General features: G+C 40.5%; 1 protein-coding gene across 3 annotated transcripts in view; it reads right to left on the bottom strand.

Annotated features, from left to right (window-relative positions):
• Window positions 1-8866, bottom strand: part of LOC140200833 (CXXC-type zinc finger protein 5-like) — a 30902-nt gene extending 22036 nt beyond the window's left edge. Inside the window, exons 1-2 of one of the 3 annotated variants that reach the window (XM_072264462.1) lie at window positions 8785-8836; window positions 8615-8676 (exon numbers count right to left, since the gene is read on the bottom strand). The gene's annotated coding sequence lies outside the window, so the exon portion shown is untranslated. Of the gene's footprint in view, window positions 1-8614; window positions 8677-8784 lie in introns of all 3 variants that reach the window. The other 2 variants (XM_072264461.1, XM_072264463.1) reach the window with 2 other exon arrangements.
• Between the last annotated feature and the right edge of the window lie 17561 nt (window positions 8867-26427).

Genomic DNA, 26427 nt, shown 5'->3' with positions numbered 1-26427 from the left:
CTCAGATGGAGTCTCGGATCCCCAGATTCAGTCAGTTGGAGTCTGTTTTGTTGCTTTGAAATAAGTTAGGCGACTGCACTGAAACCATACGCCACTAAATGTGATGTTGGAAAGGCAATAAGGAACATCTTGACCTTTTTACCACAGTGCAGGATAACGTTCAGAGATTTCTTTCTGCAACCAAAAGTCTTGATATGATTTTTTTTAACCTCAGCTTCAGCTCAGAGTCATTTTGTAATGAGATCAGTTCTTCCTCCATCCTTCCTCTTAATTCATCTGGAATGGATTTGTTACCCAATCTGGAATTTGGATTGAGAAAAGATCCTGAAATCTCTCTGCAGCTCGCCCAGTTGGGTGCAGTATACTTGAAGATTATCATCTGGTATTTTTAATTTCTCTTCTAACTCAAAGAGGCTCAGAAATTGACTTTGATAAGATTCACTGTATTTTCTCTGCTATTGGAGATTGATTTCATTAAACTTTGCAAGGAATTCTGACAAATAAGCAATGTTATGCCTAATATTCTTGAGCTAATTACTGAATGAAGCATTTGAATTTCAAAGAATTTTATCACAGTTTTAAAAAGTGCATAAATATCTCAGCTAGTTTCCTTTTGAGAGTCATCTGACTTCTGTGTGCAAGAGCAAACATTCAAACTGTTCACAATTCTCAATACAAAGCTCTCAAAATAGTGAAAAATTGAGAGCATGTGACTTGACTTTATTTACCGCTGTGATAACAGTACTTGCTGATTTATGCAGGGTATTTGTGACAAAATGTTGTCTGTGAAAGGTAAATATTTTACGTCCAGTTTTTTTTCAAGAAAGCAATAACCCTATGGTGGCGTCCTGTTGTTGGTGATGCCCCATCAGGCTACAAGCAAGAATATTGATGAGCAGAGTGTCCTTCTCTTTGAAAAATTCTTCAACAACTCAAAATATTGACTCCTCCTTTGTATCTGTTTCCAGTCCCTTTGCAACAACAACTCTTGAACCATGCTTTCATCTTTTATGAAGCAAACATAAGAAAGAAGCAGAGATTTGTTGCCGGGCAAAATTGACTCATCCAACTGCAGAGCAAATTCTGTTGTCCTAAGTATGGTGCGCAATATGTCTTCCCCATTCTCAACATTTCATCTATTTAGAGTTGTCACTGAGTGAAATCAATTTAATTATTTGGTCTGGTGACCTATGCAAATCTGTACTCAGAACCTCCCTTACTGCTGGCAGAATCAGTACTTCTCCAATTGTATGAGGCTTTCCAGATTCAGCAATGAGCAATGAAATGATATATGAAGCACACAAACTGTCACTGTTTGTTGTGAAGTGATGGCAAACATGTTTTGAAGTGTTTTCCACTTCTGAAAGTTTTCATGAAGCGACTGAAAATAAACCAGAGTGTATTCTCTTCAAATGTTCAAGAAGCCTGGATGACTTCATTGCCTCCTTTGAATAAAACCTTTTCACACAATAGACACATTGGCTGCTGTTGGTTGCATGATTTCTGGTATAATCAATATTTCAGATACTCCACATTATATTGTTCACACTTCTTTTTCACCCGGTCTGCTTCTGCCATTTTCATTATGAATTAACAACCAAGATCTACCACCTCTTGCTTAAGTCCATCCTCAAGTGCTGCGATCAATAAAGAGGAAAGTTATGATATAATCACAGCTCAGGTAAAACCTGACTCTCTGCCTGAAGGTACATGGGCGGAGCAGCTATATCTCAGGTGTGCCACGGGCTAGAGAAATGTGGTTTAGACCATTCAAAAGGGTCAATTTTTAAGCTTTCTTCCAATGAACACCAAAGCCTAATTCACAGGAATTGCATCACTGTGTGCTTGGAGTATGGGAATCATACTAGCTAATACTGTACCACAGTAGTGAACAGCAATAATGCCTGGGCTGGGCCTAGAAATAACATGACTTCTTCAATCCAGATTTCTCATAGTATGCCAAAGCACAGAAGTATCATATTGCTTTTCAACAACTATCATGCACTTCGAGCAAAGTCTAAGAGAACGGTGGGTTAGCAAGTGATGAGGTGATTACGTGATCATTGTAATCAATTATGAGGCACTGAGGATCAAATGCTGCTACGTAGATATTCATTACTTAAATTAAACCTGTAATTCCTCAGCTGCCCTCCCCCTTGCTACAGAGCACCCCCCACCACCCACTTTATCTTTACCATCCCCTTGGAAACTCCCACCATCCCCAGGGGAGGGATGATGTCATCCACTTTGGAAACCACTTGTCTATGTTTACCACAAATTCCTTTGATTGAAAACAGTAAGCTGAAAGAAATTCAGGGGAAAATCTAACAAACAGAAAACATTTTTAAATAATGTATTTAATACAGGATATTTATAAGTACAATAACCCTGTAAAATCTTGCAATTGTTATCAAGGCAGCGAAAACCCCAATAATGCAAATTCAATGGCATCCAAAAATGATGTTAGGATCATAATGCATGCCAGCTTTGCAAGTTAGCCTACATCTCGAAATGAGGAGATCAGGTACCAGAAGGCATTTGGGCAACACAGAAAGGAGTAGACTCCATGATTTTTTGATGTTGTATTACAGGCCTTGACAAAGGAGGTGGAACTGAGGAGATACAATCATAGAGGATAGAGAACAGATGACCCTGGGAGATCAATGCCAGCAGCCAAGAGCCTGGTTGCAAGTGTTGAGTGTTTGATGACAAGATGACAATTTGGTCAAAGTGAGCAATGGACCTGTGAGTATCAAATGTAGTACAAAATGTACTCCATGTCCCAGATGATACTCACAATACCATCACCTATACCAATACCATCATAAGCACTGCCACTGAGAATTATGATTCTCACTTAACATTCAGAAAGTCCACTGGAATATCTCTGATCTTTACTGTGCATGTGAAACTTGCTATCACACAGAAGAGTTGAAATAAAGAGTATGGATACATTTATGGGGAAGCTGGACATGAACATGAAGGGGAAGGGAATAGAAGGTTGCACTGATGAGGAAAGTTCAGAAGGGGCTCAATTCGAACATCAACTGTAGAGGGGACTGGTTGTGCTATGCTTGTGCCTATGTAATTGTACGCATGAAGACTTTCACTTCACAATCAAGCCAGCCACATCACCCAAATACATTGCATGATACTTACTAACAGACTTCCTTCTCCCTTGTGCAACATGGTCAAATGGAGACATCAGCAACAAACCAAAGGCTTGTCTGCAAGTCATGTCTACCATTGAAGAGATGGTGCCAGCTATCACTGGAACTCCTCCTGCTGAAATCATAGCATCGTCTTCCATAGCCTCCTCCTGGTAATTCCGTAGCTGTCAAATCTGATTTGCCAGCTAGTTGGCATGAACTCACCACCCTCCACCCCCTTGAACTTCTGATGCTCCCACAAGCCCTTTCCCTCTCAGAGAGCCAAAACCACCACCTGGCCAGGGACAGGAGCAAAATGACAGAGACGAAGATGCACCATCATCTGCTCCCAGTGTAGATACTGACAACATGCATAACTTGGGAAGAGAGCAGAGGCAAATTTGTATATTGAAGACATTGAGCATATTGGCCCACAGTCATCATTGGGGGCACGAACACTGGAGGGTGAAGTTACACATAGTTCAGCTGCAGGGGACTCAAGACGACGACTTGAACTTGGCAGTTAATGGAAGGAAGCAGACAGGGAATACTTGGTACTCTGGAAAAAGTGCCAAGAAGCCCAGTCTCAAAGTCAGAAAGCTGGAAGAGACTGGATGTCAAGTTGGCCCAGGTCTTCAGCAAGATTTTGAACTTGTTCATTAAATCACAGAAGTGCTGGCCAACTCCATCTGCAATCTTGTGAGCCCAACGATGATGCAGTGTCTCATGGCTGATACTGCAACTTTTATTTCAGCGTTCACTTCATTTCAGAGCGGTGCTGTGGGAGCTCAGTCTGCTGCCAAATAATAGCTGGCTGCCACCATCAGAGCTGTGGTGTAAAGGGACTAGTAGGCAGGCAGTCTAATGACTTGCATTGCCATTGATTATAATACTGATGAGGTACTGCCCAGGGGAGCAACACTGAGTCACATCCTTGTCTTGGGAAGACATCATTCATGCTCACTTCTTTTGCCTTTCTACTATTGCCTATGCTACTACCTGTCAGACCAATAAAAGTCCACAAAGATCAGCTGATATAGGCCAGTCTATTACAGGCAAAGCCCGCCCCATCATTGAACACATCTATAAGGAGTGCTGCTGTAAGAAAGTAGCATCCAGCATCAAGGACCCCCATCATCCAAGCAATACTCTCTTCCCACTACTGTCATTGGGCAGGAGGTATAGGAGCCTTAGGTTCCACACCACCAGGTTCAGGAAGAGTTATTACCTTATAGACTGCTAAACCAGCATGGATAACTTATTCACTCATTCACCTCAACGCTGAACTACTCCACAACATATTGACCAACTTTCATGGACTCTGCAGCTCATATTCTACATATTATTTATTTATTTTCAGTTTACTATTTACACTATTTGTCCTCTTTTGCACATTGGATGTTTGTCAGTCTATGTTTTTTAATAAATTCTATTGCATTTCTTTATTTCCTTGAAATTGTCTGCAAGTAAATGTATCTCAGCGTAGTATGTGGTGACATATACTTACTTTGATAGTAAATTTACTTTGTACTTTGTACTTTTTACCTTTGAAGAAGAAGCAGTGCATAGCCAGGCTTTTAAGGTACAGAGAAATTCGGTGTAATCTTTCATTACCATTTCATTCTCCTCAACTGAAGTCTGCAATGTTCCACCAGCTGTATTGCAGCAACTGGCAGGTCACTGCTTTAAAGCGAGGGACACATAAAACCACTGAGGGGTGTATAGTTGAAATCTTTAAGTTTGGATTGCATGTTCAATGTGCACTTGCTTTTATTTTTCGCTGTCGTCAAGCTGTTTGAACGGGCAGTGATAAGGAGGCAAGAAGGAGTACAAGAATCTGATAAATACGTGCACTTGAATGAGTTTTTCGTAGACAGCCATTACACCAGTGGGTGGGGCAAGCCCAAAAGAAACCTTGCAAATGGCATAGGGCTAAAAGACTTGCAGTTAGCTATCAGACCACACGAACTTCACTTATTCCTGAACATCTCTAATATTCAGAAAGATAAATAACATTCAAAATGTCTATTTATCTGTTAGAAATTCAAAATAAACATAACACACTAACTTAAAGATTACAAGAAATTATACAATTTTGTCAACACTGTAAGATAAAAATCGGGCATTTTTTTAAAAACAAAATGTTTAATTGAAATTAAATTCCAGCTGAATCTGAAAGTCAGGATCATAAACAGAGTTCTGCAACAAATTATGAATGGATCCTGATTCAGATGAGGTCAAGGCTTAAAAAGTCCAACTGCTTCTTTAGGCACAACACTGAGTTTCTTGTTGAAACTGTTGTTGGAGAAAGGCAAGAGCTTTTACAACTAGAAGTGCATTAGGGCACTCAGATAAGTATACCTTATCTTCTATGAACCACATATCTCTCCCATTAAAGATGTTGTTTCCTTTCATTCATGTACTCTGACACACAACTCAAAAATGCTTCACAATGCTGTCTTGCCTTCAATATAACCTACATTATCAGTCTGCCAAAACAGCTTTTTTGATTACTTATTTCCCCAAAATATCTTAAGAAGGTCATAAAAGTGAGGAATTAGCTCCTGTGATACAAGGCTTCAGGTGTTTAGAGAAGTTTAAAACCTTACTCAGATTTTAGCAATGAATATGAGAAAAAACATCAGCTCTGAATCCTACAAAAGCATGAAAGGTAAGAGGGTTTCTTTTATTTCTTCAGCTGCATGTACAACTAACCAGGTAGTAGAGGTCAATGCAAAATGAATGAATCATTGGGAAAGATGTTGATGTAGTCACAGCAACCCCAACAGACAGGCATCCTGTAAAATCAAGAGATAGATGCTGCAAGTTGCAGATCTATGGTTCAATTATATCTATGGTTGTTATATAGTGTCATTTTCATAATTGTATATATTAGCAACATATTTGATTTAACTTACACTCCTAAAATTAAATTTGGAGCTGAATTCTAAATGTCTCATTTCAGTTAGCCATTATTTGAACATAAGAGTATGTTAAACTCCCACATTTCTAAATCACATTCCATGGATGACACTCTCACATAATCCATCAATAATACTGGTCTGCAGCAGCCATAGCACAATGTAGTACTACTCCAAATAACTCAACAACCAAAGATCATTCATGGATGCAGAGAACTTTTTTTTAATAAAAAGTTTAAGTGAGTTTTCCACTGTTGTGACCAGCATATTAAAATCTCACCTTCATTTCTCTTGCCTCTGCGTGCTCATCTCAGTAAATAGGAAATATTTATAGCTTGCAAACAAGGTAAAGTTACCACCATTGGGTTAAACGTTCTTGATCAACCCCAATTTCCCTTTTTGTTGCAAACTATGGAAGGGAAAAGAGGGTGTTCAAGAGTTTGGTTAATCTATTACCAGCAGACTTGTCAACCTTTCAGGAAAATGTTTCCCTCAATATTACATTGCTTTGATACACCATTTCTCTGTAGACTACAAGATTTCCTATGTAAGAGAATATTATTTGTAGATATAGAATTCTGAACTGCAATTACTTTCATCACACACACACTTTATAGATATATATATATATATATCATGTATATATCCAAATTCATTAAATTAATTGAATCCTATCCACCATATCTGCATTACTTCTGAAAGCAGTGACTCATTTTGAGGTTGAATCACATGAACTTCCACTGCACTTCAACAGCACATTCATATAGCACCTTTCATTTGTCACCTAAATATCCACAAGCCACTCAAAACTGTTCAAAATGGAAGGGGAAAGAATTTTGCTCAGTATTGGCAATGAACCACCAGAATCATGGAGCCTGACTCCTGCAATAAACACAAAAGGTAACAGCTTTCCTTGCATTTCCTCTGCTGCACAAACTACCAAGCAGTAGCAGAGGTCGATGCAAGATGAATCACACCACTGGGGGAAATGCCTGTGCAGTCACAGTAACCTCAATATTCAGGCACCCTACAAAATTACTCATCTGGCATCCATACATACGCTCTTTGCAAAAGAAATTATTGTACGGTTATCAGGAATGCAAATAGTATCATTTTGTTTCCTATTCCACCCCAAAATATCATTTTTATTGCTGTCTCAGTTGATAGAAGCTAAGTAAGCATAATGCAGTCTTACAGCAGATACCTACAGTCAATTGATAATCAAACTAACCATCTCTCATACACTGAAAGTTTTCAAAATTCAGTACATTTTAAAAAACTTTATTTATGAAATCTTACACTGTGAATTATCAATAATTTTCAGCATGTTGTTGTCACAAATATATTACCCTAATGTTATTAAAATAATCAGTCACATCTGATAGTCTACTTAAATCTCTAGTAACTTATTTAATCATATTCAAACCAAAATATGCATTCATATCATGACGACACTGGATATCTGCTTTAAACAGAGCAGTTTTTATAAAACATTTCTGTATCGTTTGACATATAAAGTAGAAAAATATCTAAATTAACACACACACCTGCATTTTCTACCCCATTACCTGACAGGCAGATATTAGCATTTTACCAATCGTTCCCCTAACGACTGTTCTGAGACATAGGTGATGTCATTCAGGAACCTATAAAGCCAGTCAGAAATCCTCCCTCTTCCTATCCAAGGAATATGTTCAAGAACTCTTGTTGTTAGGCACAAATATCCACGTTATCTGCACAGTTCCTGCCATTTATTCCAATTTTTTGTTTTATTTAACTTCCCATAATCACTAGGACTGTAATCTCGCGAACACTTAATTTACACCAAAGGGTGTGCTTTAAAAGGTGGCATTGCCGGTTTACAGTTTCTCAACAAAACGCAGCTTTGATCTAATGTCGTTAATATATTTACTCTGTAGCACTGAGCCATAACTGAAGTCCAACAATTAATAGATACCTGTCCACTGTGTATGTGGGGGGGGGGAGGAGGAGGGGGGGGGTGTCCCCTAGTGAATGTGGCTTAAAAAATAAAACACAGATACATATTATCAATGATAATAGCCATAACTTCTCGATTAATGGTCGCATATCGTTTGAAAGAAAAGCATTGTTTAACAGAACACTCTACTGACAAACACCGCTCTCCATAAACTGCAAAGGATAAAATGAAAAAAAAGGAAGTGGAAAAGAAACAAATACACACGATTCGCTTTAAATTTGTAAACATGCCTTCGCCAATTTACAAACTACACGAGTCATACGGTAGGCAGCGTGGACTATATCCATGCTACAAATTCACATCAAATACTTCTGTGTGTTTTCCCTTTTTATATATAATTTGCACCAATGAGCTGAACCCCGTATGTTAACTGCGACCAACACTACGATAATTCACTATCGGCACAAAACCAACTACTTTTCTTCCCCACCGGCCATCCAAAATATTGCAATTTTTTTTGCCTCATATCCAGTACAGCACACTAAGATTTCAGTATGATAACATCTGCATATTTGCAAACACAGGCCCTTTTTTCCCGCACCTACCAAAGGCAGATCCAGCGGAGGGAGGGATGTGCCTGCCCGGCCAGTGTCTGAGAGCTGCGGCACTGAAGATCAAACAAACCCAAAGACACAGATCACAATCACACTTCAAAGCAGCAATAACAATCTCATGGAAAACTGTGCTGTAAGGTAACTGTGTTGCAAAAACTCACTTAATAACACAAAGTGAGGGTGCTACAACCTTCCGATTCCTGCAAGCCTTCCTCTACATCCCAGATCGCTCTGGAAGTACATGCAAACACATTTCATAGATTTTTGGAGCGCGCTACAAAAACCGAACTGGATCTAGGTGAACCGATGGCTTAACCTTTTGAACTAAAATATAACTCAACCCAACTGCTAGTAAAATTTCACACTTTTTCGGGCTCGCCTTTAAATGTAACATTCAGCAATGTGTAGACGTACAGAAATCGCTGTGAGAAGTTTCACAATAAATGGCCAGTTTTATTTTATATGCACACTTCCCGTATGAATATGCTATTGGCAAATTTTCCTGTATTTTGTAGAGCCGCTTGTAATACTTGCAACATGTTGAAATGTGCGAGTTCGCGCTCTGGGAAAGCATTTAACATTTATCAGATCCCCCCTTTAGACTACAGTCCATCTTTTCGGTGTGCTTCTTGGATTCGGCAGATTGCCAAGTGAAGTGTGTAGAAACGACACCGCCAGGGCGGCAGAGATTTTCCTTAATTTCATTTTTCCCCCATCCTGGCTAGCCGGAGACAGGCTGACATTGGTTGGAAAGTGGAGCAGCTCGTCAGGGACAATCAATGAGCATCGATCGGGTTGAGCGTCTGCAACCAGCAAACAACACATCAACACACAGCCACCACACACTGACTGCCTTAATCTTGTGTTTCACAGTCGGACTGTCGAAACCTGCACTCCCCCCCCCCCCACACACACACAGACACGCTCTGCAATCTCGCTTCAGTCTCCATATTTTCCCCCAGACTAACTCTAGTTGCACATAATGTGGGCATGGTTTATTTTAAAAATAAAACCTCAAGCCCACTAAATTGAGGTTAGCTCGAGTGATCACATCTGAACCAATCGCACAACCGCACATTTGGATTTAAGGGGGAATTAAGTAAAAGTCTCAAGTCCGGCACAAATGTGGAAAATTGATTCAACAAGCCTTGAGCATTATAGTTAATATTAAAACTGATGACAGTAAGCGATAACTGAAGTTTTTTAAAATTTCCATTTCATAAAAATAGTGATTCAAATTCAGATTTGCTTTTGAATTACGGTGATGTTTTATTGACTTTTTAGTAGATTCATACTTGGGTACTGTATAATGTACCGTTTTCCCACGACTTTCTTGATAAAAATGTTTTTTTTAAACGAATTTGTCACCAGACCGTACCAGGCAGCATAACGCTGATTGAGTGCTTTTATTCAATGATTTGATCCACACAAGGTCTTTTGTCATTGATTTAAAATTTTACTCCAGTGACTTCTGGTAACTATTTTTACCTCTGGAATGTACTCCCAGGACTTACAAGTTTCGAAGGGAAATTTTCAAGTGACTCTTTCTCTTTCCTGTCATAATCATTTTAGCAATTGAATGCTTGGTGGGGGTGCGAGACTAATTCTTCTCACATGGACGTTTGAGGGTTTTTTTTAAAGAGCAGGTTAACAGTATTCTGTTTTAGCTGCCCTTGATATGGATACACGTGCTTTAAGTATTGGATTGATTTGGGGAATTCAAAACTTCGCAAAGCTGCTATTTGCTAACTATTCAGAAAAAAGGATGGAGTTGATGATGCGTCAATATAAATGCCGTTAACACTATTGTTACCGGTTCTGTGAAATACAAGGCACTGAGTTTTGTTATCTGTTCTAAAAGATGTATGAAAAATGCATTCTCAAAATATTCTCTGAAAATCTTGTACATATATTATACATTTAGCTTTGTTAAGCCCCTGAGAAATATATATATATATTGCATCAGAGTTCAGATGCTCAGCAACCATAAAAATGAACACTTGGCTTTTGCATTAATGTTACTTTATTTTTACTTTTTAAATGTTTTGTTGCTGATCAACGATTTTTCTACAGAACCAAACGTTAAATTTCTAAGAATTGGAATCCCTGTTCTAGCCTTGTCCATTTTAATGGAATATGCATTCAGCGGGCACTTGCGGTACCTAATAAAGGTGCCACTGAGTGTATTCCGTGGTCTTCTGCTGCAGTAACCCATCCACTTCGAGGTTCAGCATGTGGTGCATTCAGAGATGCTCTTCTGCACATCACTTTCCTAACGTGATGTTAGTTGAGTTACTGTCACCTTCCTGTCAGCTTGAACCAGCCCGGTGATTCTCCTCTGACCTCTTACTAACAAAAGGTTTTGGCCTACAGAACCGCCTGTCACTGGATGCTTTTGTCTTTCGCACCATTCTCTGTAAACTCTAGCGACTGTTGTGCATGAAAATCCCAGGAGATCAGCAGTTTCTGAGATACCCAAACCATCCCGTCTGGCACCAACAATTATTCTACAGCCAGTCAGTTAGATTATATTTCTTCCCCATCCTGATGTTCAGTCTGAACAACAACTGAACATCTTGACCATATCTACAGGCATTTATGCACCGTGTTGCTGCCACATGATGGGCTGATTGCATTAACAAGAACTGGTCCACTTAATAAAGTGACCACAGAGTGTATATGATTGTGGCAAATCATATGACGCCGATAGTCTCAAGATCCACCTTTATTCTTAGATGTCCAGTGGGCCAATTAAACTATATTTGCTTATATTTAGAAAACACATTGTCAATTGTGTAAAAATTACTGTCCAAGGAGGCTGTCATTGTACTGTGCATGGGCCTTGTGTCTTGAGACTTATGTGAAAAATCAGTTTCAGGATTACATGGATGATCAACTGCAACTTCTTGAACATAAACACCACTGAAAACTTCTCTGCAACATCATGAATTCCAAGCTGAGTTCAAAGTGGCAATATTCCAGGAATAGATACCCACGAGCCAATCTCAGTCTGGAGGAACATCTGGATTTTGAGTTGGCGGGAATTTGGAAATTTGGGGAAAAATATATAATGTTAGAAAATGGCCCTAGCCCACCAACTATTTTTAGCTCAAAGGTATTACACTTCTCCATGCAGATCACCTGATGACAATCACACAATTGTGGTGATGTTTCAAAGTGTCATAATTTTAAGCAGGTAGACTTGCTTTCATTCCTGGAGTCACGGGGGCCCAAGATCCATCACAATGAGAGACCAGACTAGATGTACACATGCACATGCCTTATTCGCATTCTCTCCTCTTTCTCAGAGTTTTTCTCACACTTTCTCTCTCTCTGATAATCCTCTCCCTCCATCAGTCAACCCCTCTCTCAGCAGCCTCATTGCTCACTCATCCATCTGTCATAGCTGCTTCCTCTTTCACTCTAGTTCAGCTTGTTCCCTTTCACTCAGCCCATCCCAACACCCTACCCCTTCACCCAGTCTTCCCTCTCAGCACCCAATCCTTCCTTCACCCCACTCTCAGCTCATTTTCCTTCACCCATTACCTTTCTTCTCAGCCCTTCCCCTTCATCCATCCCACCTCCTCTGCACCCCCTTTTCTTCCAGTTTCCTCTTCTTTCCTATAAGCACCTTCACCTATCACTCAACATCTTCCTGGTCCCTTCAAATTCCTACCACTCAACACACTCCCCTTCTCTTGCCCCCCCACCCACCTACTCAACACCCCTTCATTGCTCTCCACTTCAGCTCCCACTCTCTTCACAGACCCTCCCCTTCCAGCACACTCATTAATACTCTTATGCCTCCCCACTCCAGAGCAGATTTAGTTTTAAACCCACTTCCATTAGTTTCTTAGAATTACTGAAACCTACCAGTGAAGGCAAGGTGACACAGAAACAGGAATTTAGGCAACTAAATAATTTTATGTGAAAACTATTTTGGTAATCAAGGAGGCAAATAGCTACCAGAGTCCAAAAAACAAAGGAACAGAGTTAGGCCAATTGGCCCATCAAGTCACCTTTGCCATTCCATTGTGGCTGATATATTATCCCTTTCAATCCCTTTCTCCTGCCTTCTCCCTAATCAAGAATCAATCATTGAGAGGTTCATAAGAATGATCTCAAGCTTAGCCTAGATACTATAGGTGTAGATAGAGTGGATGTGGAGAGGATGTTTCCTATAGTTTAGGGAGTGTAGGATGAGAGGGTACAACCTCAGGATAGAGAGACATCCATTTAGGACAGCCATGAGAAGGAACTTCTTTAGCCAGAGGCTGGTGAATCTGTGGAATTCATCTCCACAGATGGCTGTGGAGGCCAAGGTATATTTAAAGCGGAGTTTAATAGGTTCTTGATGAATAAGGGTGTCAAAAATTACAGGGAGAAGGCAGGAGAATGGGGTTGAGAAGGATAATAAAGGGAATCAACCATACTGGCATGGCAGAGCAGACTCGATCGGCCAAATGGCCTAATTTTGCTAATGTCTTATGGCCTTATGGCATGAAAGGGTTAACTTATGAGGAGCAGTTGATGGCTCTGGGCCTGTACTCGATGGAATTTAGAAGAATGTTTTGGGTTATCTCTTTGAAACCTATTGAATGTTGAAAAGCTTGGGTAGATAGGACGCAGAGAGGATGTTTTCTATTGTGGGGAAGTCTCGGACAAGAGGGCACAGATTCAGGATACAAGGATGTTCATTTAGAACAGAGATGAGGAGGAATTTCTTTAGCCAGATGGTGGTGAATCTGTGGAATTCATTGCCACAGATGGCTGTGGAGGCCTAGTCATTGGGTATATTTAAAGTGGAGGTTGATAGGTATCTTGATGAGGCAGACCCATTGCCATCTTAAAGCAGATTTCTTTCTTTCTTTTTCAATCTTTTTTATTAATTTCAGCATCATTAACATTACAGAATATAGATACAGAGAAATTGGGATTACGTTATTGATAAATAGTTTATACAAGTATGAGCTCAATTGACACATAATTATTGAGCCTCTCGAAGTCTCAAAAAGTACAAATATAATATAGGAAAAGATAAAGTGAAAATATAAAAAATCATGAAAAAAGAAAAAAAAATTATACCCCCCAAAAAGTCTAACCCAACTAGAAGAAAACTAAAGAAAAAAAAAGTAAAAGAATGGGCTATTATGACACCTCAGATAAGACCATTAGTGTCGTTAACTCCGCTCCTCTCCCCATATATGGAGTATCAAAATAGAATTGGAAAGGGTGAACTTACATCATATGAAAGTATTGAATAAATAGTCTCCAAATTTCTTCAAATTTAATAGAAGGGTCATAAATGACGTTTCTAATTTTTTCTAAATTTAAGCAAGACATAGTTTGAGAAAACCATTGAAATGTAGTAGGAGGATTAATCTCTTTCCAATTCAATAATATGGATCTTCTAGCCATTAGTGTAACAAAAGCAATCATCCGACAAGCTGAGGGGGTCAGATGATGTTGTTCTATCATTGCAGTAATAGGATGAGGTTGTAAAGCAATATTCAAAACAGTTGAAATAATATCAAAGATATCGTCCCAGTATTTCTTCAGCAAAGGGCATGACCAAAACATATGAGTTAACGAAGCTGTCTCAGAATGACAAAGCAGATTTCTACAATAATACAAGAATGTCCCAGATAATAGGTGGATTGAAATGTCCAAACATTTGTCGTATTCTTCTGAGGAATCCAACAAGGGGAGTTTAGAATCTTAGCTATGCAGCAGGAGATATGTGTATATTCTATATGGCCCAGGACTGACCACATACTCCATTACCTCCTGAAGCTTTGTCCGATAATGCAGCACATAGACGTGAACTTCCTTACTTAAGGGTCTGTTGCTTGGAAACTCTAAAGTGGCTGCATGAATTGTTGCTACTGACTATAACCTATCAACTCATGGGCAGGTCCAGTGACCTCAGCAGCTCTGGGGTCAATAGCTGCTGAAGCCCTTAAGCTAATCCTCCAGCCAAAGAATTTCAGCATTTAATTCCAGACATACTTGCAGCATGTGCTCCATTCTGCAACACACTTCATCTCCACTGCGTGCTTTAGCTCATCACCCAGAGTGTGTGTGATCAAACAAAGTGACTTTATTGGTTCTACACACTTGGTCATCAGCCCAGCTTTGGTGCATAGAGAAACAGGGAACATATTTTAGAATGCCAATTGTAAATAGTCCCTGCAAACTGAACTTGTCACAGTGAATTGAAAACCATGCTAAATGAGATACTGTACCAATCCCAAAACAGCTGAGGATATTACAATGAAAGACTAACTGATTACCATAGTTTGTAAAATAAGTGACATGCCAATTTAAGGCTATCTACTCAGTTTAATGATTTCTGATCGCATCCAACACAAACCATGATTTCTATTGGCTACACACAATGGCAAGGAACCCAAAATCATAACTTGTAAGCATAAAATACAGCGAGACTGCCATACTTGCAGTCCTTAATGGGGAGTTCACTGTATGAGGTTGCAATAAATGTTGACAATGGCAAATGAATTGACTCTTACTGGGAAAACAGTGAAGTACACCAGAGCCTGAGAGAGAATCAGTTACAAGGCTATTGACAATGGCCTTTGTAGAGGAGGTACAAAATAGGATCAGGAGAGTCTCTGTGAATGTGGTCAGAACCCAGTATAATCTAAGGACCTACATACAGTGCCATGAGATATTAATGATTTAATATTAATGGGCAAGTTCAGTGATATCATCTGTAAATGCTTTATCCCAACAATCACATCATAGTCTCAGGAACTACTCGTTCCACCACTTCTCATCACTCCTGCCAATAATCTCCATCAATCAGGATTCACCAATAATATTTTTATATAACACCACAAGTTCACTCACTTAGCCCTGCTTCATGTTTCACACTACTTCTCACATCTTGCTCATAAAGCAAGCTATTCAACCACAACAGCTGCAGTATATCAGCTAAGTACATCACATGACACGCACCATCACATCTACCTCCTGGTAGAACCAAGCGGGCCTCAGATGGAGCATCAGTGTGTAGAAAGCAATGGATCATGGAAGGCAAACGATCAGACACTCAGCCAATGCAAAACCAGATACTGGGGTTGCTGGAAACCTGAGGTAAAAGTAGAAAATGCTGGGAACGTGCAGCAGGACAGCTGGCATCTGTGGAGAGAGAAACAGAATTAAATTTTTATGCTGATGGTCTTTCATAAGAACAAAGAAAATAGAAGCAATTAGTTTACATATGTATACAGAACACCAGAATTGCATTTATAAGTCATTTACAAATTTGATTTGGGGTGTTTATTTTGTATTGACCTTTGCATTTGCATTGTAACCAAACAGTGTAATGGCCAATGACAGAGGGAAGGTAAGACATGGGGGATGCTGGTTATTCATCCCATTGTTTTATTCACAGACTGTCTTGACAAACAAAAACTGTCAGTGCTTCCTCCCTTTTTCTTTGGTTCTTCTTCCACTTACAGCTCAAGCTCCTGTTCTTCAGCTGATTGTCATACAAAACGAGGCAAGTAATGGTCCCTCAGCATAGAAAAGCTGAATAGCATGTAATAAACAGCCAAAAATATTGACAACCACTTTGCCAATTATTGCAGAGTTCCACTAACAAATAGAAGTTTTCTTTCAACGCACCAGTTGTCTGCCCTTTCACTCTTGTGTGTCTTACTCCGGTCTGTGTGCACACCTCAATGCATGGCATGATCTGGCTGGATGGCATGCAAAAAAAAAATCTTTTTACTGAATCCCGGAACATGTAACATAGTAAACCAATGCCTTACCAGGAGCTCCATCATCAGTGGACAGATCTGCTGGTTTAATAACCAAAGACCAGCATGCCATGGTAACCCATGCAGATGGGAAATAAATTAAAACAAAACCTTGGCACTATGAAACAGGGACATTTAAGAAACTCTTAGATAGGCATGTGGACGAAAGAAAAATGGAGGGTTATGGTTTATGTCAGATAGAAGGGTTAGATTGTCGTGGAGTAGGCAAAAAATTTGACCCAACATCGTGGGTCAAAGTACTGTGCTGTACTCTCCTGTGTTCCATGTACCTTGGGCAATGAGCAACACAATCTGCTATTTTTGCTCACACGTTCTCTAAAGTTGAGGCATTTCTACTTCTTCCAATATGCAATGCTTCGAAAGTGTCGTACCTGCAATAACTGGCACTCTGCACCTTAGGAGATCAACAGTATAGTAAAGCTGCATTCTGTCTGCATATGCCAATCTTTAGTGAGAGCGAATTAATTATATTTAACTTTTGAATTAAGAGCCTCATACAAGTATAAGTAGCAACACATTTCATTTCCTGTCTGGAAGAAGCCAGAGCTACGAACATCATTGCCATGTTCACCTCAATGGACCCCTTAACCTGTTCCATTGGAACTATAGCTCTCTACACTTCCTTTCCATTTTAATTATAAGCCTACCTGTGGCTGCTGCCATCACAACAGGCACAACTACCTTCTGTTTCCTTCTGGTAGCAGGTGCAAGGAATGTGACTCCTTTGCTGTTTGCTTTCATATTTCACAGTTGAGCCACTTCTGTGCACACACACTAACAGTTCAAACAAGCTGCTCAGCAAAGCAGGAGATCTAGATGTTTGAAAAAGGAGAAGAAGCCTTGCAAGAAAAAAAATGCATTTTTTGAAAAATCATTCCAATGATTCCAGAACGCCTGGCCTTACTGAAATTACATTCTTCCTCACTGAGTTAAGTTGGAGATTTGATGCCCGAACACCCCTTGATCAATGTGACTTTCTGGTGATACACATGCAAATAAAAAAAATTCTTCTGTGCTGGTGCAGGTTTTTCATTGCACCTGTGCATACATGTACTTGTGCCTATAAAAATAGAGATGAGTTTGACTTTGACAACATTTTTTCCCCTCTTCTGTGAGTCTATGCTCCCTCAATCAATCATGCAAGGAGAATGCACACCCATTCACCAATATCTGGCAGTAGCTGGCCTGTGCAGAAGACAAGAAATCATGGAAAAGACACTCAAGGTCTGTCACACAACTCACTGTAAAGATCAGCACCCTGAAAAAAGATACAGTTAAATGAGCCAAGTAATTGTAAAACCATACCCGCAGCCAGAAAAAAATTAACAAGGAAATAAATTGTAAGGAAAAGATAAAACAAGAGATCCTGCAGATGCTGGAAATCCAGAGTAACACACACAAAATGCTTACACTGTTAACATACATCAGTATGCATCGCTGATTTGTTGTCTTAGTGAGAACTCAATAATATAGTTAAAATGTTTCTTAACCTTGTATTGCTGAACACAAGTGCAGCAGCAGGAAGGGCATCCATCCTTTCTCACCCATACTACACCACTCCAGTGATCACCATTAGCACCATTTAATGCGATTGACTTTCCCTTACAACACGCACAAAATGCTGGCAGAACTCAGCGGTTCAGGCAGCATCTGCGGAAATGAATAAGTTGATGCTTTGGGCCGAGACCCTTCACCAGGACAGGAAAGGAAGGAGGAAGAATAAGATGGTGAAGGAGGGGAGGAGGACAAGCTAGATGGTGATAGGTGAAGCCAGGTGGTTGAGGGGGAGGGCATGAAGGAAGAGGCTGTGAGGTGATAAGTGGAAAAGGCAAAGAGCTGGAGAAGGAGGAATCTGATAGGAGAGGAGAGTGGATCTTGGAAGAAAAGGAAGGAGGAGTGGCATCAGGGAGTGGTGATGGGCAGGTGAAGAGAAGAGATAAGAAGCCAGATTGTGGAAATGAAGAAGAGGAAAATGGAAGGGGAAAAATTTTCTAGAGGTGGGAGAAGTCTTGATTAAACCTCTTCCCACTCTGTCTCCTGTAAAAAAGGCCATTCCCTTTTCTCAGTTCCTTTGTCTCTGCTGCATCTGTTCCCAGGATGAGGCTTTCCTTTCCAGGACGTCAGAGATGTCCTCCTTCTTCAAAGAATGGAGTTTCCTTTCATCCACCATTGATGCTGCCCTCGCCTGCATCTCCTCCATTTCCTGGACATTCGCGCTCACCCCATCTTCCTGTCATCTTAAAAGGAATAGAGTTCCTCTTGTCCTCACCTACCACCCCATGAACCTCTGCATAGAACACATCATTCTCTACAGCTTCTGCCATCTTCATCATGACTCTACCATCAATCATATCTTTACCCACCCCTCTTCGCTCTCTGACTTCCGCAGGGATTACTCCCTCCATGATTCCCTTGTCCTTTCGTCCCTCCCCACTAATCTCCCTCCTGGCACTTACCCCTGCAAGTGTCAGAAGTGCTATACCTGCCTAATCACCTCCTCTATTCAGGGCCCCAAACAGTTCTTTCAAGTGAGGCAGCACTTCATATGCAAACCTGTTGAGGTTGCCTACTGTATCTGGTGCTCTTGGCACGGCCTCCTCCAGATAGGTGAGAGCCGGCATAGATTGGGGGACCGTTTTGTTGAGCACCTCAGCTCCATCCTCACTTTACACCGCATGCTGTCAGAGCAGTGCTTCCAGGATAATCAAGGACACGACCCACTTTTTGTCCCTCTTCCCTCTGGGAGAAGGCTCAGGAGCTTGAAGATTCGTACGACCAGATTTGGGAACAGCTTCTTTCCAACTGTGATAAGACTGCTGAACAGATCCTAACCCGGATCTGGGCCGTACCCTCCAAGTATCTGGACCTGCCTCTCAGTGTTTTTGCACTACCTTACTTTCCATTTTTCTATTTTCTATTTATGATTTATAATTTAAATTTTTAATATTTACTACATTTAACTATTTTTAATATTTAGTATTTGTAATCCAGGGAGTGGGAAGTGCAGAATCAAATATCGCTGTGATGATTGTACGTTCTAGTACCAATTGTTTGGCGACAATAAAGTATAAAGTATAAAGTATAAAAGCAGTACAGTATTTGTCGGTGGCCAACCATTTCATTTCCTATCCCCATCCCCATTCCGACACGTGGCTCCATGGCCTCCTCTTCTGCCATGATAAGGCCACTCTCAGGTTAGAGGAACAACACCTCATATTCTGTCTAGGTAGCCTCCAACCTGATGGCATGAACATTGATTTCTTCCACTCCTCGTAAATTTCCCCCCCCCCCCGCTTCCCTTTTCCTCATTTTCCCACTCTGGCCTCTTTTCTTTTCTCCTCACCTGCCTATCATCTCCACCTGGTGCCCTTCCTCCTTCCTCTTTTTCCAAGATCCACTCTCCTCTCCATCAGATTTCTCCTTCTCCAGCTCATTGCCTTTTCCACTTATATCACAGCTTCTTACTTCATTTCCCCTCCTCCAACTATCTAGCCTCACCCAGCCTGTCCTCCTCCTCCTACCCGCACCTTCCTATTCTGGCTTCTTCCCCCTTCCTTTCCAGTCCTGATGAAGGGTCTCAGCTTGAAACACGACTGTTTATTCATTTCCATGGATACCGCCTGCCCAGCTGAATTCTTCCAGCATTTTATGCGTGTTCTAAGGAAAAGGTAATCCCATTAAACAGTACAAATGGTGATGCACTGGAGAAGAGTAGGATGGGTGAGACTGGGTGGATGCCCTTCCTGCTGCTATACTCTTATTAAGAACCATTTTAACTGTATTATCGCATTCTCAATAAGACATCAAATCACACTGATTCATGTTAACTATGTATATGTATGTACAATACAGGCACTTTCAGCAATCTGACATCTGGTATGAACATGCTCAGAAGTACTGTATGTGCACGTCCCTCCCCACGGATCTCCCACCCGGCACTTATCCCTGTAAGTGTAAGTGCTACACCTGTCCCTACACCTCCTCTCTTGCCACCATTTAGGGCCCCAAACAGTCCTTCCAGGTGAGGCAACACTTCACTTGTGAGTCTGTTGGGGTCATCTATCGCATCTGGTGCTCCCGGTGTGGCCTCCTCTACGTCGGTGAAACCTGACACAGATTGGGGGATCGCTTCATCGAGCACCTCCGCTCCGTCCACCACAACAGACAGGATCTCCCGGTTGCCACTCATTTCAACTCTGCTTCCTATTCCCATTTGGATATGTCCATACATGGCCTCCTCTACTGCCGTGATGAGGCTAAACTCAGACTGGAGGAGCAACATCTCATATACCGTCAAGGTAGTCTCCAGCCCCTTGGTATGAACATTGAATTCTCCAACTACCGGTAATTCCCTCCCCCTCCCTTCCCCCATCCCAGTTTCACTCTGCCCCCTCCCCCAGCTTCCTATCACTTCCCTCATGGTTCCACCTCCTTCTACTACCCATTGTGTTTTCCCCTATTCCTTCTTCGCTTTTCCTGCCTATCTCCTCTCTGCTTCCCCTCCCTCACCCCTTTATCTTTCCCCTTACCGGTTTTTCACCTGGAACCTACCAGCCTTCTCCTTCCCACCCTCCCTCCACCTTCTTTATAGGGCCTCTGCCCGTTTCCTCTTCAGTCCTGATGAAGGGTTCTGGCCCGAAACGTTGACTGATCTTTTCCACGGATGCTGCCTGACCTGCTGAGTTCCTCCAGCGTGTTGTGAGTGTTGCTTTGACCCCAGCACCTGCAGAGTATTTTGTGTCTGTATGTGCACAGATATTGATGGTTTCTTGATTCCAAAAGAACATCCTGGTATCCAAATAATAGCTCCTTCTGAGACTAATTTCATGTGCTGTGCTCTTGTTATAATACTGCAATTTATATTTCTACCAGAGGTAGAAAGTATGAAGACTAAAGAATGGGAAAAAAACATTCTGGGATGGCTGAAGGGAATTTTCAAACTCTTCTATCCAGGTCCCTTTGGAATCCACATCGAGAATTTCCAGAGGCCTTCTCAAGGAGTCAGGGCTACAAATTGCTTTCATTATCTCCGGTAGTCATGGACAGAATCTGATTTTGATAGTGTGTAGACAGATGAAATACCAATATAAGAGAATGAGTATATTCCAAGTGCCTGGATCATGCAGTAATCTTGGAGTCTACTCCTAGGTCATCATTCCCAGCTCTGAGGTCAAAGGTTCACTAAATTGAACATATTGAGTAGGCTGGATCATCTGGCACCCGACTCCTGAAACAGATACTCAGTCTTGACCTCTGTCATGGAAGATATAATCAGATGGACTGAGAATCAGATTCAAGGAAATGCAATGTTCTCAACGGCCCCTGGGAATCTTTGGCTTATGACCGCTGAAGTTGGAGAAGGACTATTTGGATGGCATTAAGAATTTTGAAGCAGTGCAAAGCCCTCTGTAAAAGGCAGAAGGAGTGCACACATCACAATCCACCCACCAGTCTTCCTTGTCAGGGAGTATCGAATAAAGTAGTCACTGAGTGTATGTACAGATACTCTATTGACCACATTCTTTCAGGCAATGTAAAGTAACTTATGGAATATGAGAACGTGCCTGGAGTGGTTAACTCCAGCTGCTCCTTTTCTGTTACCAGAGTTTGAATCAGAACTGAACTTCCCTGATGCCCTACAGGGTAATGATACTGCCAGGTGTGGTGGGACAGATTAGGAAGTCTCATATTTCACCCTTTGATCTCAATCAGGGTGGTAACTGGAGTGCTACAATTGACCTCAGTGAACCCAGACTAAGAAGGGATAAATCAAGTTCTGATAGAAAGTGATAGAAAATGCACGTGTGTCAAGACACGATGAGAACAGAACCATGCTTACAAGGAAAGAGTTCTACGATCAAATCAGCTGCTGACCCTTATTATCTGCTATTTATTGAATGGCTATCAGAAAACATTTGGAATAGCTTCCAGACACCAATTATGTATAGTCCAGGAAGATTAAATGCCTTCAGGGGAAAACACCAGGGAAAGAACATTCCTCCTGAGTTTGATTATTACTGCAATCATTAAACTCAGTTTTTTTCAAGTGACTTTTATTTTGCAAGGCATGTTCTCTCTTTCCTAACAACTATATCTCTAGCTTCTTTTTCAGCAACACATTAGAGTTATCAACAGGGTGCACAAAAGAGGTTCAACTGAAAAAATATGTAAACGTTCAGTACTTTTTTCTTGCAGCAGCAGTTACCAGAAAGAAACAGAATGTAGTTGTGTCCGTTGTGCAGGCAGCAGCTACAGGTGAGTATGTTACTGAAATGGAAGGAGAGAGCACAGAGCTCTCCTTTAAAGTTCTGCACTCCTCCAGTATTCTGCACATTCTGCCTTTGCCTGAAGTGACAGTTAAGGGAGGTGAGGAGTTTGAGAGTTAAGCCAGGTATACAATGGAAAGCTCAAGGGATTTTACTGCATTGTTTCATCCTGTACTCGACATAATTGATGTCTGGAAGGAAAAGCAAAAAACTTAAAATAAACAACAAAATAAAAACTGGGCACACATCAAAGATGAAATTAAATCTTTTTTTGTTTTGGCATTATAAGAACAGATACTTACAATATCTGAAATAAACAGAAAATTATCTGAAATAAACTCAGATTATTTTAATGAAAAAGCTACTTTGCTTATGGGAATGTTCAGCATTGTCAAGTGTTGATTATGTTGAAAAAATGTGATTTTTTCAGTGACAACATTAAAGTCATGACTTAATTGCAATATTTATCATTAATTATTTCTGGACGAACTACTTAAGAACCTGATGACTATAATTTTGAATAGTCAGAGTACCCAGTCCTAGTATAGAAGATCCATTCTTGATCTTTATTTTTTCTCATAAGGAACAACTTCTTGATCTGGTACAGGGCTGGTTTAAGTGCCTAAAATGTTACTCAAGGGTGAGATTAAATGGTGCAGTGTGGTTGTTTGCTGAGTCTGATACTTTCATTATCTGATATCCTCATGTAAATATTTTAAGCAGGAATCATTGGAAGAAAGTGAATGATGGGAACATCAGCTGATTTTAGACAAGACCAAATGACATACGAGCAGAATAAAGCCATTTAATCATGGCTGATTTATTTTCCCTCTTGAGCCCATCTCTTGCCTTCTCTTCATAACCTTTGATGCCCTTATTAATCAAGAACATCAACCTCCACTTTAAATATATCAAATGACTTTGCTTCCACCGTTATCTGTAGTAATGAATTCCACAGATTCACCACCATCTTGCTAAAGAAATTCCTCCTCATCTCTGTTCTAAAAGGATGTCTTTCCATTCTGAGGCTGTGCCCCTGGTCCTAGACTTTCCCACAACTGGAAACAACTTCTTCATATCCATTCTATCCAGGTTTTTCAGTATTCAGTAGGCTTCAGTGAGGACCCCCTCATTCTTCTAAACTGCTGAGAGTACAGGCCCAGAGCCATCAAACGCTCCTTATACATTAACCTTTTCATTCCTGGGATCATTCTTGTAAATCCCCTCTGGAGCCTCTCCAATGCCAGCACAACCTTTCTTAGAATACAGGCCCCAAAGTAGTCTGACCAATGCCTTATAAAGCCTCAGCATTACCTCCTTGCTTTTATATTCTGGTCCTCTTGAAATGAATGCTAACATTGCATTTGCCTTCCTTAATACCAACTAAACCTGCAAGTTAACCTTTAAGGAATCCTACACAAGGACTACCAAGTCTCTTTGCACCTTTGATTACTGAATTTGCTCCTCATTTAGAAAATAGTCTCTGCCTGTATTTCTGTACCAAAATGTATGAGCATACATTTTCTTACACTGTATTCCATCTGCCACTTCTTTGCTCATTCTCATAATCTGTCCAAGTCCTTCCTCAACACTCCTACCCCTCCTCCTATCTTGTCATCTGCAAACTTGGCCATCAGCAGCAGCATTATGTGTCGTATCCTATGATGTGGGCAATCGTGGTCTCATGACCATGATTGTTCTTGGCAAATTTTCCTTCAGAAGTGGTTTGCCATTGCCTTCTTTTGGGCAGTGTCTTTATAAGTTGGTTGACTCCAGCCATTATCAATACTCTTCAGGGCCCGTTTCTGTGCTGCAATGTTCTATGACTCAATGGCTTGTACATCTGCTCGTTAGTACAAATATCGAATCAGTCAATCATGTTGCAGTAATTCCATGCGTAAAAGCATACAGATGTGTTGCTCAGACCAACCTTTAGAATGGGAAAGAAATGTGATCTAAGTGCCTTTGACTGTGGAATAATTGTTGGTGCCAGATGGGGTAGTTTGAGTATCTCAGAAACTGCTGATTTCCTGGGATTTTCACTCATAACAGTCTCTAGAGTTTACAGAGAATGGTGCAAAAAAACGGAAAAACATCCAGTGAGCAAAATCTGTGGGTGAAACTGCCTTATTAATGAGAGAGCACAAAGGAGAATGGCTGAACTGGTTCAAGCTGACAGGAAGGGGACAGTAACTCAAATAACCACACATTACAAGTGGTGTGCAGAAGAGCTTCTCTGAACCAACAACACATTGAACCTTGAAATAGATGGGCTACAGCAGCAGAAGATCACAAACATACACTCTGTGTCCACTTTATTAGGTACTTCTTGTATAATACTTAATGTTGATCTGGAAGCATCTTTTATACTGCTTTCTTTGGTATGATGCATTCTTCAGATCTGAAGGAGATAAAGTAATTGAAGTCACTGTTTAATGGATCTATTGCAATGAAACAATTCTCATTAATGCATCACACAAACAATGCAGACTCTTTATGTTTTAAATCATATATCCAGACATTGTTCTATAGTTAACCAGGAGAAAGAGTTGCTATGTATTTGGAAGCCTTCTGAAAATGTGATCTACGATCATGTTTAGATTTGGGCCAAGAACATAACCTTCAGAAATAGAATACAAGGGACGTACAGAAAAAAGGAGTTCACAAAATATCTTTGATAATGCTTTTTCATTGAGCAACTTTTTTAGTTGCACGAATCATCAAAGCACTTATTGGAAAGCCCGATCAATTGTGGTGAGCAGGTCTCTGTAAGAAAGTCGGTGATATGCACCGGAATAAGCATTGATATATGGCCTGCAAATTCGGTCAGAGCAGAAAATCTGTCCGTTTCTTGCAAAACGGAGATGGTGTGGCCAAGCCAGCGTGCAGATTTTGGGTGCGAGGGCGTGGTTGGGAAGAGCACCTAATGGCGGGTGAGAGTTGTAGCAGCCAAGGCAACTGATTGAGTATTTTCCAAACTTGAGTATTTTTCAGAACACTACTCGGTCTGATTGTTTACCTGCTCTAAATTCATTAGCATTGGTAAACTCATTAAAAGAAGTTAAAAAATTAATATGACCTCTAGATTAGTAAAATATATTGGTATTATTTTTGAGATGATGCTGGCTACTGGAAAGATCACATTAAGCTAGGAAAAGAAGCAAGTTAATAGTAACTTTTACTATTAATTTTTTATCTCAGTTCACTGAAAAAATGTTTGACAATGAGATGGAAATTGTCTAATCTGTGCTCAGATAATATTTTATGTGATATTTGCAATTCAAAAACAGCATTATAAATTGTAAACAACGTACTTTCCATTTCTAGTTAAACTTGCAACCTCTACAAAGCATTGTACATTAATCAATGGATGATCAGGCTTATACTGTATTAAAACAATTATATATGCACTTGGAAATTTATTGTAGATTCTCATGATCAGAACTTTTCAGGAAATCTTATTTGGAGCTACAAACATTTTCTGAATATTTTATGCCATTAGTTAGAGTCATAGAGCACTACAACACACAAACAGGCTCTTTGGCCCATCTAGTCCATGGTTAATTATTATTCTGCTTCGTCACGTTGATCTGCACCCAGACCATAGCCCTGCATTTTCTTCACATCTATGTACTTATCCAAACTTCTCTTCAATGTTGAAATCAAACCCACATCTACCACTTCCACCGGAAGCTCATTCCACCCTCAGAGTGAAGAAATTGCTCCATGTGTT

This window comes from Mobula birostris, chromosome 7, assembly GCF_030028105.1.
Source record: "Mobula birostris isolate sMobBir1 chromosome 7, sMobBir1.hap1, whole genome shotgun sequence".
Taxonomy (NCBI): domain Eukaryota; kingdom Metazoa; phylum Chordata; class Chondrichthyes; order Myliobatiformes; family Myliobatidae; genus Mobula; species Mobula birostris.
Note: the sequence above shows the minus strand (reverse complement) of the source record. Positions and strands in the feature narration are given on the sequence as shown.